Source organism: Stegodyphus dumicola, chromosome X1 (assembly GCF_044657685.1).
Source record: "Stegodyphus dumicola isolate Sdum_Otavi_A_Nest chromosome X1, ASM4465768v1".
NCBI classification, from domain to species: Eukaryota; Metazoa; Arthropoda; class Arachnida; order Araneae; family Eresidae; genus Stegodyphus; species Stegodyphus dumicola.
This window is the reverse complement of record NC_140780.1, coordinates 149,925,877-149,940,815: the sequence shown is the minus strand read 5'-3', so window position 1 is coordinate 149,940,815 and position 14,939 is coordinate 149,925,877. Positions and strand designations below refer to the sequence as shown.

Sequence of the window (14,939 nt, the reverse complement as noted above, 5' to 3'; positions counted from 1 at the left end):
TCCTATCTTGGACATTTCTTGAATGGTTTCCCATTAGTCATAAAATAAATACATTCTTTGCCTAATTCAGGACATTAATTTACGTTTCAATTATTTCAGCACTATGACTGTTTATAGACAATACTCAAAGAACAACAAAATGTGTGCAATTTCACCACTTTGATTTATGGTGTAGGTTGAATAGGTTTATGAATTAAATATGAGCATTCATTTTATAAGCCAATGTTTTACTAGTGGATTCGCAAATTTGTTCCCCCAGCAAGTATTGCACTTATTCACCTTGCTTCGCCAAGCTTGGCTTAGTTATTCAGAATAAACAAAATATCTAAGTAACCATTCGTGGTTATCGAACCCGGTTTTCAAGCACGAGCGGAGAAGCTAACTTATGCCGCGCATACTACAAAGCGAGGAAAAGTTTCATACTTCGGATGGAAACAGAAGAATCTGAAATACGATCATTGATCAAAAATATAAGAATCAGATCAACATCTTTTAGCTAGTTAAATATATAAAACTCAGCATTTTAATTTAGACAAGTTTGATTCTTTTCATTGTACCATAACGACAAATTAATTTGGGACATTTCTGCGCAGATTTTTTAAAGTATATCTTAAGAAACTATACACAGAAGAAATATATTTCGGAATACTCTGTATGATGCACTTAATACCTGAACTCAAAAGGCATTTAGTATTAAAGTTAGGAAGAGATATTTTTAATTTCTGAACATTCTGTGAAATAGTTTCCTGACATTTAAGAGTTTTCTATATACTTGTCTTAAGGTATCTGTAATCAAAGGTACTCTTGAGTTTTGGAATTTTGATTAATGAGTGCGAAGACAGTGAAAGAAATAGTTTTCATCTACTAAATTCCAAGAGGAGTGGCTCATAACTATGTTATAGAGGAAAGAAACGTTATGCAGCGTGCTCTTTTCTGAGATAAAAGTGACAGAGATGAAAATAAGCCCGTTACTTTATTTATCAGAAAGAAAAGATTTCATTTTCTCAGTCGTTTGTGAACTTCAATGCAAGCCAGTTTCCCTTAGAAAGTGCGACACGAAAACATTCTCCTCAAGCAGATGTGATATTCGTCAGGTATAACGTACATAAGGCCTAGCTTCCTTTAAAAAGCACTTGACAAAGGCACTCCTTCCCCTTGTGTGCTTTGCGTAATCCAAATCATCCTCAGGCACATAATACTTGTAGGGTTTTCCTTATTTTGCATAACAAATTTATTTTAAGTTTTCCTGTTCTCAACTTCCCCTCACATTCTCTCGCCAGGATGTAAATTTAAAGTTAAGTGAAGTGCTATTTAAACGTGTGATTACCTCAGTTTATTCAGAGCGTGTTTCGCTAGCCAAGCGCACGTTTCGTTGTTATTTCGCGGTCACACTAGTAAGCCTCTTGGTCTTATCAGTTTAGTATCATACCGGTTAGATTTCTGTGAGTCCACCTCTTAGGCGTAACTTTGAAATTCGTTCTTGCACTAGTTTATTTTTCAGATTTGATTTGTATTATAGTCTACGTTTAGTTATCATCTCAAGTGAAAGGTGTTTTGTAACGCACGAAGTCCGTGCTTTCTGTTAAATTAGTTTGATTTAATAAAGGGTTATTTTGCACCCTTCTTCTCCGCTGGTATTTAATTCACGCCTGTGCGAGAATTCGCCAGGTTCATTGTAGGATCTAGTTTAGTTTATGTGGAAAAATAGAGATAGGTCTTGCATCCTAATGTGCTTTGCTATAATCCAAATCCAGCTTCCGTTTCTGTTCAAAAATAGTTTATTTAAAATTAGTGTCTTCTTTATGTGAATATCATCATTCATCAAAACACTAATTACGAAACAATTACACTACAAAAAAAATCCGATTTATATTATAAGTATTTTATTGCCACATTCAAGAAATCTCCTGAACTGTTAGTAATCTCTCGAAGTGAAACTACTTCCAGTTCATTTTCTTAAATTTTTTAATCTGTTTTATTACTATTATTATTTACATGTTCCGCCGTAAGACACTACAAGGAAGGGAGAGATGCCTTCGTAGAGAATTTTCTAAGGGAAATTGGCTCATATTAACACGTTACACACGAGAAAAATCACGAAAACGCCCATGCAGCCAGCTCATTCGCGGGACTCAAAACTCGGACCGAACTACCAGTATTAAGAGACTTTACAAAAATAACTACAGAATGTTAAAATCAAATTCATATTAATAAAATTTTAAAAAAATAAATACAATTATGCAAATTAAGTTACATTGCGTCATTCAGCACATACCGATCAAAGTTATATAAGACAGGTAACAGTTTTATTTACCTGAAATAACGCCGAAAGCTCGACTATTTGTGCTTAGTTCCTCGAAATTTTGAAATGGCTAATAAACGTGTGGAAACTGCGACTGAACAAAGAAAAATTATCATCCATTGCTATACTCTGAATAAATCACTGAAAGAAATTAGAAATTGGTGAAATAGTGAGTAGGAGTCGATGCACAGTAAGAACTGTGATTAAAAATTTCAAATCATGTGGTAATGTGGTAAATGCACCAAGAAATGGCTTCACAAAAAAGCTGACTCGTACAGTTTTTGAAAGTTGCAATATTGTTAAAGTCAATCCAAAAATTTCATTAAATACTATTGTAGCAACACTGAAAAAAACCTTTAACAAAATAATTCATCCAAAAACTATCTCCAGAATTCTTTTTTGGACTAGTTACAAATTTAGAGTAGCCAGAAGAAAACCAGATATCTGCAAAACTAATCAAAAGAAGAGGAACATCCCCTTTTGCAAGGAAGCATTTGAGTAAAGATGGTGCATTTTGGTCGAATGTACTGTTCACCCTTGGAAGTAAATTCTGATAAATTCATTGCAATGGAAGCAATTTAGTCTGGAGACAGCCGAAAATTGAGCTTCGAGAAAAGCTTGTTCCAGCAACAGTAAAATTCGGGGCCAAAAGTGTGATGGTATATAGCTGCATGGCGCGTGTAGGTGCCTGCAAACAAGTTTATTTTGGAACAATTTTGGACCCGCATGTGTGTCTTATAATGTCCTTAAACGCTAACTGCAACAAAGCCCTCGTAAGCTTCATTTATGCAGCAATTTCTACTCTCAACAGGAAATTGATCCCAAACATACAGCACATTATTGTCCGTCTGTGATTACTCTATCATACGTCCCGCACTCCAGTCATCTAGCGTAATCCCCTGACTTCCCATAGAACATTTATGAAAAAAACTTGACAACAGGATAAGGAAACACGATATACTGTATAGGGACCATATGATTGAGGTTTCGTTTAGAAGAATGGGATAAATTTCTTCTAAAACGATGGAAATATTAGTGAATTCCCGAATAAGCTGAAGGCTATTATCAAAAAACAAAGGATTCACCATAAAATTATTGACTACATTTTATTCTGATATTTTGATGTTTGTGCTTTCACATTTTTCCTTCATTTCGATGCGTTGAAATGTTTTATTTATTTTTGTAAGTTCATTAATTTTGGTGTTAATATAAAATTTTGTAGTGATCTTTATATTGTTCCAAAGATCATATAAATGTAGATCATATATTGTAGAATATCATGTAAATCATGTAAAATTATATTGTATCATGTTAATCATATATTGTAGAGTCACTAGGATTTTTTGACTCTGAGAGACGTGGAAAGTGGGCCATGCCCTCGCCGGGACTCGAACCTGGACCTCTCGAATATGCGTCGAGTGTGCTACCTTTACACCACGAAGGCATGCCGAAAGGATGGAGAAAATGCTTTATAATGTTTTGATAAAATAAATGAATTTTATAGTTTTTCCCCCAATTTATTGAGAAAATGCTAAGTGTCTCTTCACTTATGCCCATTACTGTAAGTCATATTTCAACTCGGCTATTTGTTAGTGGCTTTATAATCATCTTTAACAATACCCGGAAGCTTGAGAAAGCCAGATTTAAAATCTGCACCCCAATGTAAGTATGGCTGTATTACTACAGCATCCTAATTTCAGATTCTTAGAACTTTTGAATTTCTTCAAAGAAAGTTGAAATATTAATAAGAAATTATTAGTGTAGACATAAGATTGAAACCGCAATTATGAGGTCTGGTAAAGACAAGCAGCTTCATTCGTAATGTAAAAGTCATAAATGTAGCTATTTATATAAACAAACAAAATAAACATGAATGTGAGAAATATGAAATAAATTACTGTCTATGTTTGAATTTTGCGAAATTTTGGCAAGGCTTGCCACATTGAAGCGATCAGTATTCCTCTCCAGATTTCAAAATTCTATTTCCAATTACGAAAATATTAAAGTGCTAATAAGCAGCATTAGAGTGCTTACAAACAGACAAACAGAAATTCAGCTTATCGAAAATATGCTTTCGGATTTCTAAGAACTTGGGCTGTAGAAGTACAAATGTTATATCATCAGAATTACTGCGTTAGCATCCCATAATTTTACTCAAAGAAAGCAAATGCAGAAATTCCATGAAATGTTCAAATTAAGTGAAAATTAGTTAGTAATGAAGAGTCTGTTAATATCAGAAAAGGTATAGTCACAGGAAATATGAGTATAGTGTTAAAACGCACGATTTTCATTAAAGGAATATGTTTGAAATCTATGTGTCAGTGGGTGCTTTGAGAAGGATTAGAATGCCATTCAGTCAGTAGCGCAGACGCTCGATTCTTCTGATTATAGCCTCTTTTGATCAGTCACATGGAACAGTTTTTGCAGACTCGTCAGAAAATCCATTCATCTTCCTTGGCATCTCCCTTCAAGCCTCATTTGCGTGCGCACAAAGCCGCTGATTGACACGATTAAATCTTCGTGACACAAAAGACATTTTTGGAGTTGAATGTCTTTGCTGCCGTTCTCTCTCAGCAGGGTGATTCATAATCTGCCAGAGCTCATGTGCTCTTTCCGACTGGACAGTCGAGAACGAGGAAATTATCGGATCGATGCCCATGTGTCCGGGATCTATGGTAACTATGTGATTGCGAAACGGAACAATAAAGCATCCAAATGCAACGAAAGAAATGCACAAGTGCATTCTACGGCAATTAGCCTCTACAGGTCAATAGCAATTGCGACGTCAGGATTACTTAAGTTTCTTTGATTGAAGAGATCCTCAGATGATTTCCTGAAGCAATCTCAAAATTCTTCACACATTCCTCTCAACCTTCCAAGAAATAATTATACCGCAAATTGAAAAATAGGCTATAACATTGTTTCAGAATCTCAAAGGGAAGTAAATAACGTAGAATATTATACAGCATGCATTTCACGCTTCTATATTTGAGGTACGCAGTTTCTTCCAAATACATTAGATTCACGATTGACCGAGGTAATATTGGAGAAAGTCTCCAATATTACCGCAAATTTTAAGGTTAATCCGTAAATAAAACACGGAAAACAGGAATAACCTATATTATAATTAACGCAAAGGAGTTAATTTGGAGAATAAATTAACTGGGATATGTAAATTAAATCAGCGTTCAAAAAAAGAAAATACTTTAAAACACAAGAAACAGTGGTTTTGTTTTTATATTACTACTGTACTTCGACTGTCCGCGAAGAACATCGCACACGAAAACTTCGAGGGGAAAACAAAGAAAGGGTAATGACGTCGTGCAAAAGACAGTGACAGAAAAGAAAGCAAGAAGAAAACATAGTTGTAGAACATAAACCGGTGCAAGAGCTTCGTTTTCCAAAACATCGTCGTACAAAATGTTGTGATAAAAAATAAAGCATCTGTAAATCATCACATGACGATGACATTACAGACATGCGTTTTCTGACTGCAAAAAATTTGAAATGAGTTTGAAGACCCTCACATTCGATTTTTGAGCACAGGAAGAAGTAAGTAATATTTTGACTTCTATGTTTCATATTTTTTTAATAACTAATAAATTTTACTAAAAAAGCAAGAAGAAAGCTTAACAATTAAAAATCTGGAAACAATAAAAATTAATGCTACGTATAATAGTATAGAATTAATGCTATGTACAGAATTTTAAACTTAAGTTGCTGACTACTAAAAGTCACTATTTAATTAATCTCTTTTATATAGGTGTGTTAGTAGATTTTAATTTAAAAAATATGGTGTAAAAAAGATCAGAAAGAGGAGGATACATAAGTTAACTGCTATTTGTTGAATTAACTTCTAGTTATTTCCAAATATTTAATGCTTAAGCTTCTTTCTTGCTTTTTCAATAAACATTTATTAGTTAATACAAAGGTATTAAATATAGAAGTAAGTATACTACTTACTTCCTGTGCTCACAAATCATATAGCGAAAAATTCGTTTAAAACTTTTCTAGACAGAAAATGCATTTATTATGATAATTTATTATCGATGATATTATCATCGATGATTTCTAGGTGCGGTATTTTTTAACTCGATATTTTATAGTGACGATATTCGTATTAAGCCCCAGAAAACTGCTATTATTACTGTTTCGAAACGTTCTAAGCGATTCCGCAATCCTTCTTCATTTTTTTATGCTTTTTTTTATTACCGTACTTTCTGATGTCTTGAAAAGTGTTAATTACTTATTTCCGTCATTACATTACGCTCTGATAAGCATCATCTCCTAAAGACCAACGAATTATCGATAAAGTTAAATTTGCACTAATCACCGACTGGAACTTTTGTCAGTAGCGATTTGAAGACAGTAAAGTAATTACACAGTTTTTCTAACAAATTAAACATGTTTTTTGACTCACTGCAGCTCGACGAAGATTTAGAGAGGGGGCAGTGTGTGGTACTTATTCTGTATGAGAATTAGTTTCCTTGGAATGTGCTTGGAAACCCAGAATAAATTCCTGATAGGCTGCTGGTATTGTGATGAAATTGATCTCTATGATTTCAGAAACAAAATGAGTGTCTTTCAGAATTTTGGTCAGTTCGTCAGATATACATCCAGTTTGGGGGAAAAGAATAAAACCGCTCTACTGTAATATCTCATTGAACACGATAATTGGTCTGCATGAGATTCAAAGAAGAATTTACAACTGAATAGTATTTAGTAAATTTAATCTCACTTTAGCTAAACACACTCTTTATTTATTACTGAGCTTAATTTGTGTGCGCAGGAACATATTTTAAAATTTTTTAATATGATCATCCAAAACAGGATTAAATTAAGCAATTAAGACTATTGTTATTAAGAAATTTGTGTTGTTGTAAAAACAAAATATATCATCATGACATCGGAATTGAAGCCGGTGGTTAGTTAATTTTCTTATTACGGCAACAATTCTTCGTAAAATCTATCAATAGCAGTTCATGTTTTCATCATTCTGCGAAATAGCATTTGATTAATATTTTTCTTTCATAAATTTCCTAATTTTTAAATTTCTTTTAAAGATTTATGAAACTGTGAGCACGTTTTAATTCTTTCGTTCATCAAATCTTATAATTTCAAATTGAGTATCTCCTTTAAGTAGTCCATACGTTCTACAAAATATTTATTCAGGACTTTGGCCAGGGTTTATTTCGAGTAAACACGTGAGACCTAAAATGTCGTGGTTTATCAGGATTGACGGAAATTTGCATTTCTACTTGCTGTGGTGCTAAAGAAGGTTATCATGAAGTTTTACAGTTTAAGTAGGAGCTGACGTAATCAAAGGGCTTCTCACAATTTCGATGTTGTCATGTCTGCATATTTTGAATCCATTTTGCTTCAGGACCCTTAATACTGGTTAATGGTCTATGTCTGAAGTCTTTACACCAGTCAAATAACCTACTTGATTATCTGGTATTAAAGACTGTATAGCTGTTACCTAAAACATTTGTCAAGACCCAGTGTAATCGACATTACCACCGTTGTTGCCTGAGTTTCTAAGTTCAAGAACAAGAATTTCTACGGAATTCATCCGCAAACGTTTGTTCATATGCTTGAAATCAACAAGAAACGTTTTATTAACACTGTGCTAAGCCACTAAGAATTCCTCAGTCCTGATGAGAAAAATTAGTTCCATTGCTGATCTAGAAGTTAATATAATAAATATATATTTAATGTTGTACAAATATCCTAAACTATCAGCAAAAAATGTATCTTGAACTTAACAGCACAATCTCATAAGACAGTGCCTGTCAAATCTGGATTCTCAACAAAGCTTACTGCCATCTCATCAGAAAGAATTTGAAGAAAATAGTTTAACGAGGATTCAAAGCAAATGAAGTCAATTCAAGAAGTTTAGAAGCTGGCGTTTCTTATAATCCTGCAAAAAAGGCGATGTTCTGGAATCTTTCGTTAGACTATTGGTTCTCAATATTTTCTGTCCCATGCATCCCTTTCACCATTGCTAGACGATCATCCCCCCCATTTGATTATCTTTAATGTCTTTTACAAATTAAGCAAGAAAAGGTACAGAAAATATTGATAAATACCAAAGCTTGAAAAAAAAAGTAGTTTCTTATGCTCTTTAACTAAAACTAAACAGGTAAATAAAAGGCTGACAGGTTGCGGCAGGTGAAAGTGTGTCCGGACACCCAAGCGGCTTATATAGACTATGCAGTTATTGTCCGGAGCTCACAACTATCTAGAACAAGCAGCTTCTGATTCTCCAAGAGCACCACATCCAAAATCCATATTCAGGTATTTTATGTAAATACGTACCAGACATTGATTCACTGAATCATACTAATTTGTTTGTTAGGAGACATGTTGATGCGTTCGGGTAAATTCAAGTATACCTGTATATGCAAGCAAAACATTATATACATACGACTGGTCAAAGCCCTAAGTTGTTATATCAATCATACTTGACGCACTAAAATACAATTGTGTTAGCCTTGTTGAGAATCCTTGTGTTAGACTTTTCACAAGTGCGTACGTGAAGTTTATGTTCATTAAACGATATGGATATTATCAGGGAGTTTCCTCATTTCGTTCTCATTTTTCTGAAATGTAACTATTCAGCTTTTGGAAAGGTTAGCGTGATCGCCGAATATTAATCTGATGCAGCATACAGGGGAGCAAGGGAAGATATAATGCATGTCAGTGATATTTCACCGAAGACATTCTGAACTTTTAATTACCTATTTTCATGCATTTGACATTTTGCCCAAAGAACTCTCGTCATACTAATAAGGAAGCATTAAAAGTTAATTCGTATAATTGTAATATATTTATATATAATACATACCACATAAATGTTTCTTAGTTTTATGTTGTTTCAATGAAAATCAGCTTTGGTCTTTAAACTTGCATAATTAATTCAATAAAACATGTTGCAATTTTAAAAGTTCAGTTATTTTATATATATAGTCAAAGACCATCCATAGCGAGTCTGAAGCCCGAAAATCTCAAAATACACATACGACCCAATGCTTTGCAAGTCGATCATTTCGAATCATTTATGTGGCAATATTATTTGCAAATTAGAAAATCTCCAAGACTCACCCGTCGACGATATGGAAACAGAGCCTTAGGAACTTATCAAGCACTTTACAATACCTGCACCCTCCCGACTGTACTATAATCCACCAAGCGAAGTCAAACAGATCACATTACCACATTCGAAGAAGCAGGATAGTCACAGTGACGAGTCATTCGATACGAGAGTCAAAATTGTGATATTGTAAAGATGATGGTGTACCGATAATTCCAACGTGGTGTGCATAATCGTCACCGAATCACGGCAGGCATGAGATGAAAATTTGCCGGAAAGACTCTACGACACACAGTCGAGAAGATGTACGTAACACAATTCCTACACGTTTAGTGTCACGAAGCACCCCTTCAGGAACGTTGGCAAACGTTTGGCTCCCTTGCCTACGTCACTTTCAATGTTTACCATGACAACAACGCTTACCCTGGTGTCGCTACAGCGAATCTTGGAATGTACCGGATAATGAACCATGGATGACCGGAGATCTCGTGCGAGGAGGAATCTTCCAAATGTTGTTCAGCTTTTCGAAAGACATTCTTTCATTACAGTTTGGGAATTCATTGCTTGTGATACTGTTCACCTGGGCTATATTTCTCATAATTTCAACGCTCCGGCCATAAGTAAGCGAGATCCTTAGACTTTTTATTTTGATAATGCTTTCGGGAAGCCGTTATTCAGCGAGATAACATTGGCCAATATCTCCAGAAAACGTCTTCGAAGTGTCACAAATTTCCTAATATATATTCAGACTATTTCTTAGTCTGCCATATTTCTAGGCATTTCTCCGATTTAACGCCTATGAGAATGCAAAATTAAAAGAATTTGCAAATTATTTCTACTTTTACGAAAAGTATTGATCTAAAGATACTAATTATACAGGTAAGGTACTAATTATAAATAATATAATTATTATAATTATAATATTAAAGGTACTAATTATAAATATTCAGAGTAGAATACGTAAGCGTACACGTGCGTGTCTTTGGAGCTGTAAATCTGGAAGGTATATAAGCGCGCGAAAGGATTTCGGCGATTTGTGAGCTCGAACTTCTTTGAGACATTCGCCATGTTTTTAAAGAAATTTTATCAGGTGAAAGCAGACCAATCACAAACGCAGGTGGCTACAGAGCTGTTTGTGACACCTAGTATCATCTTCAGTTCGTAGAAACAGTTTCAAGACACCGTATCCATATAGGAAAGACCTGGACGCGGTCGACCAAGATCCACAACGACGAATGAGGATCGTTATTTGATACCTTCAGCGCGGAGACACAGCACTTCACTACAGTTTCACAACTGTCACATGAGCTGCATACTGCTACTGGAACCCGAGTTTCACAGTCTGAAGTTGCCTGAAAGCTTCATGATTTACAGCTTTATGCCCAGATGACCTGCTGTTTACGTCCCACTCACTGCAGCACACAAGAGAGCGCGTTTAGTATGGTACAGACAACATGATGCAGACTAGAATTCAGTGGAGTTCTGGGCTTTTTGCACATGAATCGAGATTCAGCCTGAACACTGATTCTTGGCGTACCAGTATTTCGAGAGAGCCTGGAATACGATACTCCCTCATCAGTGAAAAGGATCACTACGGTGAGGGGGGTGTAATGGTTTGGGAAGGCATTATATCAAATTTCATTTAAATCTGTGCCTAAGTTTTTCAGAAATTCTCTATAATGCGTAAATTCTCTTAATTTCGTTTAGGTGAGTCCATGCCATATCAAATGCCTTCATGATACTAAAACTGAGCAATATATGGATGACCTGAATGTAGGAATGGAGTAGACCTGCATCTACGCTTGCTCAGTGAGTGATTTAAGTACTAAATTTTAATCACATCTTCATTCTTATCGCATATCAGTATTCAAAATCATCGAATAGTTTTCCGAGTATATATTTGATTCAGATAAGAAATAATAATTATACTTTAAGGTCTTTCAACAATCAGAAACAAAGCATTTCAATAAAGTACCAATTATCTAACTTCCAGGTTACTCAGATTTATGTGAAAAATTACTCAGTTCTTTTTTAGCAAAGTGACAGAATATTACTGGATATAATTACGGTAAAAGTAACGGTTAGAGCTTTAAGATGTTTTTGAACATTTTGAAGTCTTTGAATATTTTACAATTCTAGATCAGGAATTTACGGAGGTACAGAATACTGTTTCTGCACAGAAGACGACAATGGCAGTAGCATAATAGTAACTTCAGGTATATGATGAAGCTGAAAAATAGTGGGTCATTTTTACTTCCTTGTACGAAGGAAAAAGGAAGTATTGTAATCGCGAAAAGTTTCAGGCAGCATATTTCAACGAAAATATCCATTTTGACTGCTATCGAATGCAATTTAACGATGTTTTTGCGTGATATCTGTACGTAATGATTGAATAAAATACTCTTTTCCTTCAAAAAAACTATAAAACTGCTTTAAAATTAATTCTGAAGAGAATTTTTCGTGGCGTCTGTACGAACGTATCTCGTATAACTCAAAAACGAGTAGCCTCCGAACGTTGAAATTTTGTATATAGGACTGCTATAACATGTAGATGTGCACCTCGTATTTTGGTTACAATCGGCCGCATTAAACGTATATAAATATATTTATATATATATCCACTCTGTTACACGGCTCAGTAATCTCAGTTTCTTTACTCTTATATGTTGGTAAATTTTACATTTTTTGCTTTAAAAATGATTGAATTATGTTGTTTTTATCTTCCGGTTAAGGATTTTATGCCTTTAGTAAATCTGTGTGCAATATTTTTAGAATTATCAGCAATTTTAAAGTTGTTTAATTGCCGCTAAGCCTTTTTTAATGGCGGCCATTGATGTTTACATTTGAAACAGGAGACTAGTGGATTTGTTGCCAATCTAGAGAAACTTAGCTTCGCAACAACAAAGATAACGCATTCATTTATTATTGCCAATTAAATCATGCTTAATTCTTTCTGGAATTTTTTCGAGGAAATAAGTGTTTGAGATTTACTTCGTAATTTTTAATATAGATATTTTGAGTTTTTATGTATTTTTGCCTTCTCGCGAAGTGAGACTGAATTAATTAAATGAGAAATACTCAATCGTCTGTGAAAAACTGTTTCTGTTTTTGTTTTGTTTGCTTAATTTCTTTTATACATCATTCTAGCTTTATTATAGTATTTGAATAGAACATGTGGCAACGATTAGATAATTCTTTTCTTTAAATGATATAAATTTTGTGCATGAGTTATAATATTAACGAAATATATAAGTTAACTGTTATATAATTATTAGATTATATAAGAGTTAACTTAGTTTCCGTTATATAATTATTATATAAGTTAACTGTTATATAATTATTAATACTGTTAAGTGAATTTAGCGCCAGAGTGTCGCTATGGTAAACAAATACTAGAGTGAATTTTAAAGAATGCATTTATTCTATTGTAGTTTATGCGCTGTCTGCGAAGTAGATTTAATTCAATCCAATAAGTTTAAATGAAATGCAAGAAAAAAATGCGTATAATTTAATATTCCAATACAAGGAAGTCATGTGGTGTAGACATCAGATTTTTTTTAAATGATGTAAGATTATCTGTTGTCAATAGGGGTGAAAATTTGTAAAGAAGTCCATTTCTAAACAGGGCAGAATAAAACAAAATTAAGAAATAAATAAAAGCAAAATTCAATGAATTGCCGATATATATATATGTATATATACATACATATATCGGCAGTTCATTATATCAGTTATACATACATACTATGTACATATACAATACATATATTTTTTTAATGAAGGAAAGACTCTCATTTCTTTCTAATGATAAAAGATGGATGTAATTATAGAAATACAAATAAGGGTTTTAAATTCCTTCTATTTAGCTATTTTTAAAGCATTTTTGTGAACAAAATATTCCACTTTGAAGGCTCTACTTTTTCATTAGACTTAGAAGTGCACCATTGGAGGACAGGGAATATTTTCACTGATTTTAAATTTGTATTTGCAGTCTTTAGAATAATGAGCATGTACCAATATAAATTACTTCAAAGAAATCGAACAAAATACGCAATAGCTTCGTTTACTCTTGTCACGAATTACTTCAACCTTTAATCATTTCCATATCACTAACGAGATTTTTCTCTGAACTCACTTTTGTATTTTAATTCTGTAAACAGACAGTTGTCTTAAACATTTTTTTAAACCTGATGGCATTACGTACTTTTGAACGTAGTTTTTCCGCCCTTTTTTATTAATCAAAAATCAAGATGTGAAAATACTCAAATATTTTCAAATGTTATTTTAAAATCTAAGTCATACTTCCTAAAAATTGAAAGTTTTTCTTAATTTACTACATTTAAATAGTCCATTTTGTTAGAGTATAATATTCATGGGCTCAAAAAATAAAAATTAAATTAAGTATTAACTACTCATACCTATAGAATTGAACAAAGAACAACGAATGGAATAACTAACTCTGCTACTGGAAAACCTAAATCAAAATGTTCATGAATTCCTATTTTGTTTTAATCTGATGCATTTCTCTACCTTTTCAACGTTTTGAATTCATAAATGTTGTCTTTTTATCAGTTAGGTAGATTAAAACATAATAAGAACTATCCATCTCCCTTGTAAATCCCCAGAAATCCTCTAAGTTGTCAGTGAGATTTTTGGATATATCCATGATTCATTTATACGAATTGTTATATTTTATTTTTAAGTGTCAAACTGGGGTAATCTCCTCTACGAACTCTGTATGCAAAGTTCATCTTTGAAATATTTACAGTCTTAGTGAATCACGGCTATATCCTTTCGTACTTATTGAAAAAAATTTCTCCGTCTAGATGTCTTGTCTAATTTATCTACTTTTGTATATTCTGTGAAAAAAAAAATACTCAGGCATTTTCCCGAAAATATATATCATGAAAATAAAGTAATATAAAAACAAGATAAGATATATAGTAACACTAAATTTGATCAAGATTCGTTAATTGTCCTTTTCTGATAAGTAGAAATGACTGATGAAAACAAGTCAATTGATCATTCAGGGCAAGCTAACTTCCAGAAACAAAACTAACTGAATGCTCAGTGACTCGAATCGTGACTCACAAAAGGTATATTTTCTACCCACGAATATTTCATATTTCACTTTTCACACAGTGCTGTTTAATGTCCTGTCAAGTCTTTCAATTCTGATCGATGTGACTTGTCCGTGGCAAAATCAGCAATCTTCTTACTCGACTGCCTTTTCACATCTTAAAGGTTTCCTTTATAATCATTAAAATTAAAGTAACCAAGAGGAAGTTAGCTATGAGACTGTTTTTAATCTCGTTTACCTAACTTAATTATTATTACCCAATAGCTTCAGATATAATAATCATATTCACAGGAATTTTAATTTCCAGTAGACTTCAAACTAAATCATACTTCATATTCACGATTTCTGAGGCTTTAAATTGCCCATTGCGATACACAGGCTTTTTTAAACTTACCATTGTGTCAAAGCAAGTAATGGTTGTTGTGTGGTCTTGTTATACTGCCCCGAGAAATGGTCTGAAATTA

At 33.4% G+C, this 14,939-nt stretch overlaps 1 protein-coding gene and 1 non-coding gene across 2 annotated transcripts in view; one reads left to right on the top strand and one right to left on the bottom strand.

The window, feature by feature from the left end:
* ovo (transcriptional regulator ovo) overlaps nucleotides 1–14,939 on the top strand; it is a 215,934-nt gene that overhangs the window by 87,797 nt on the left and 113,198 nt on the right. The gene's annotated exons all lie outside the window — the stretch shown is intronic.
* On the bottom strand, nucleotides 3,676–3,746 carry TRNAM-CAU (transfer RNA methionine (anticodon CAU)). Its single transcript has one exon. It is a non-coding gene; the product is annotated as a tRNA-Met (tRNA).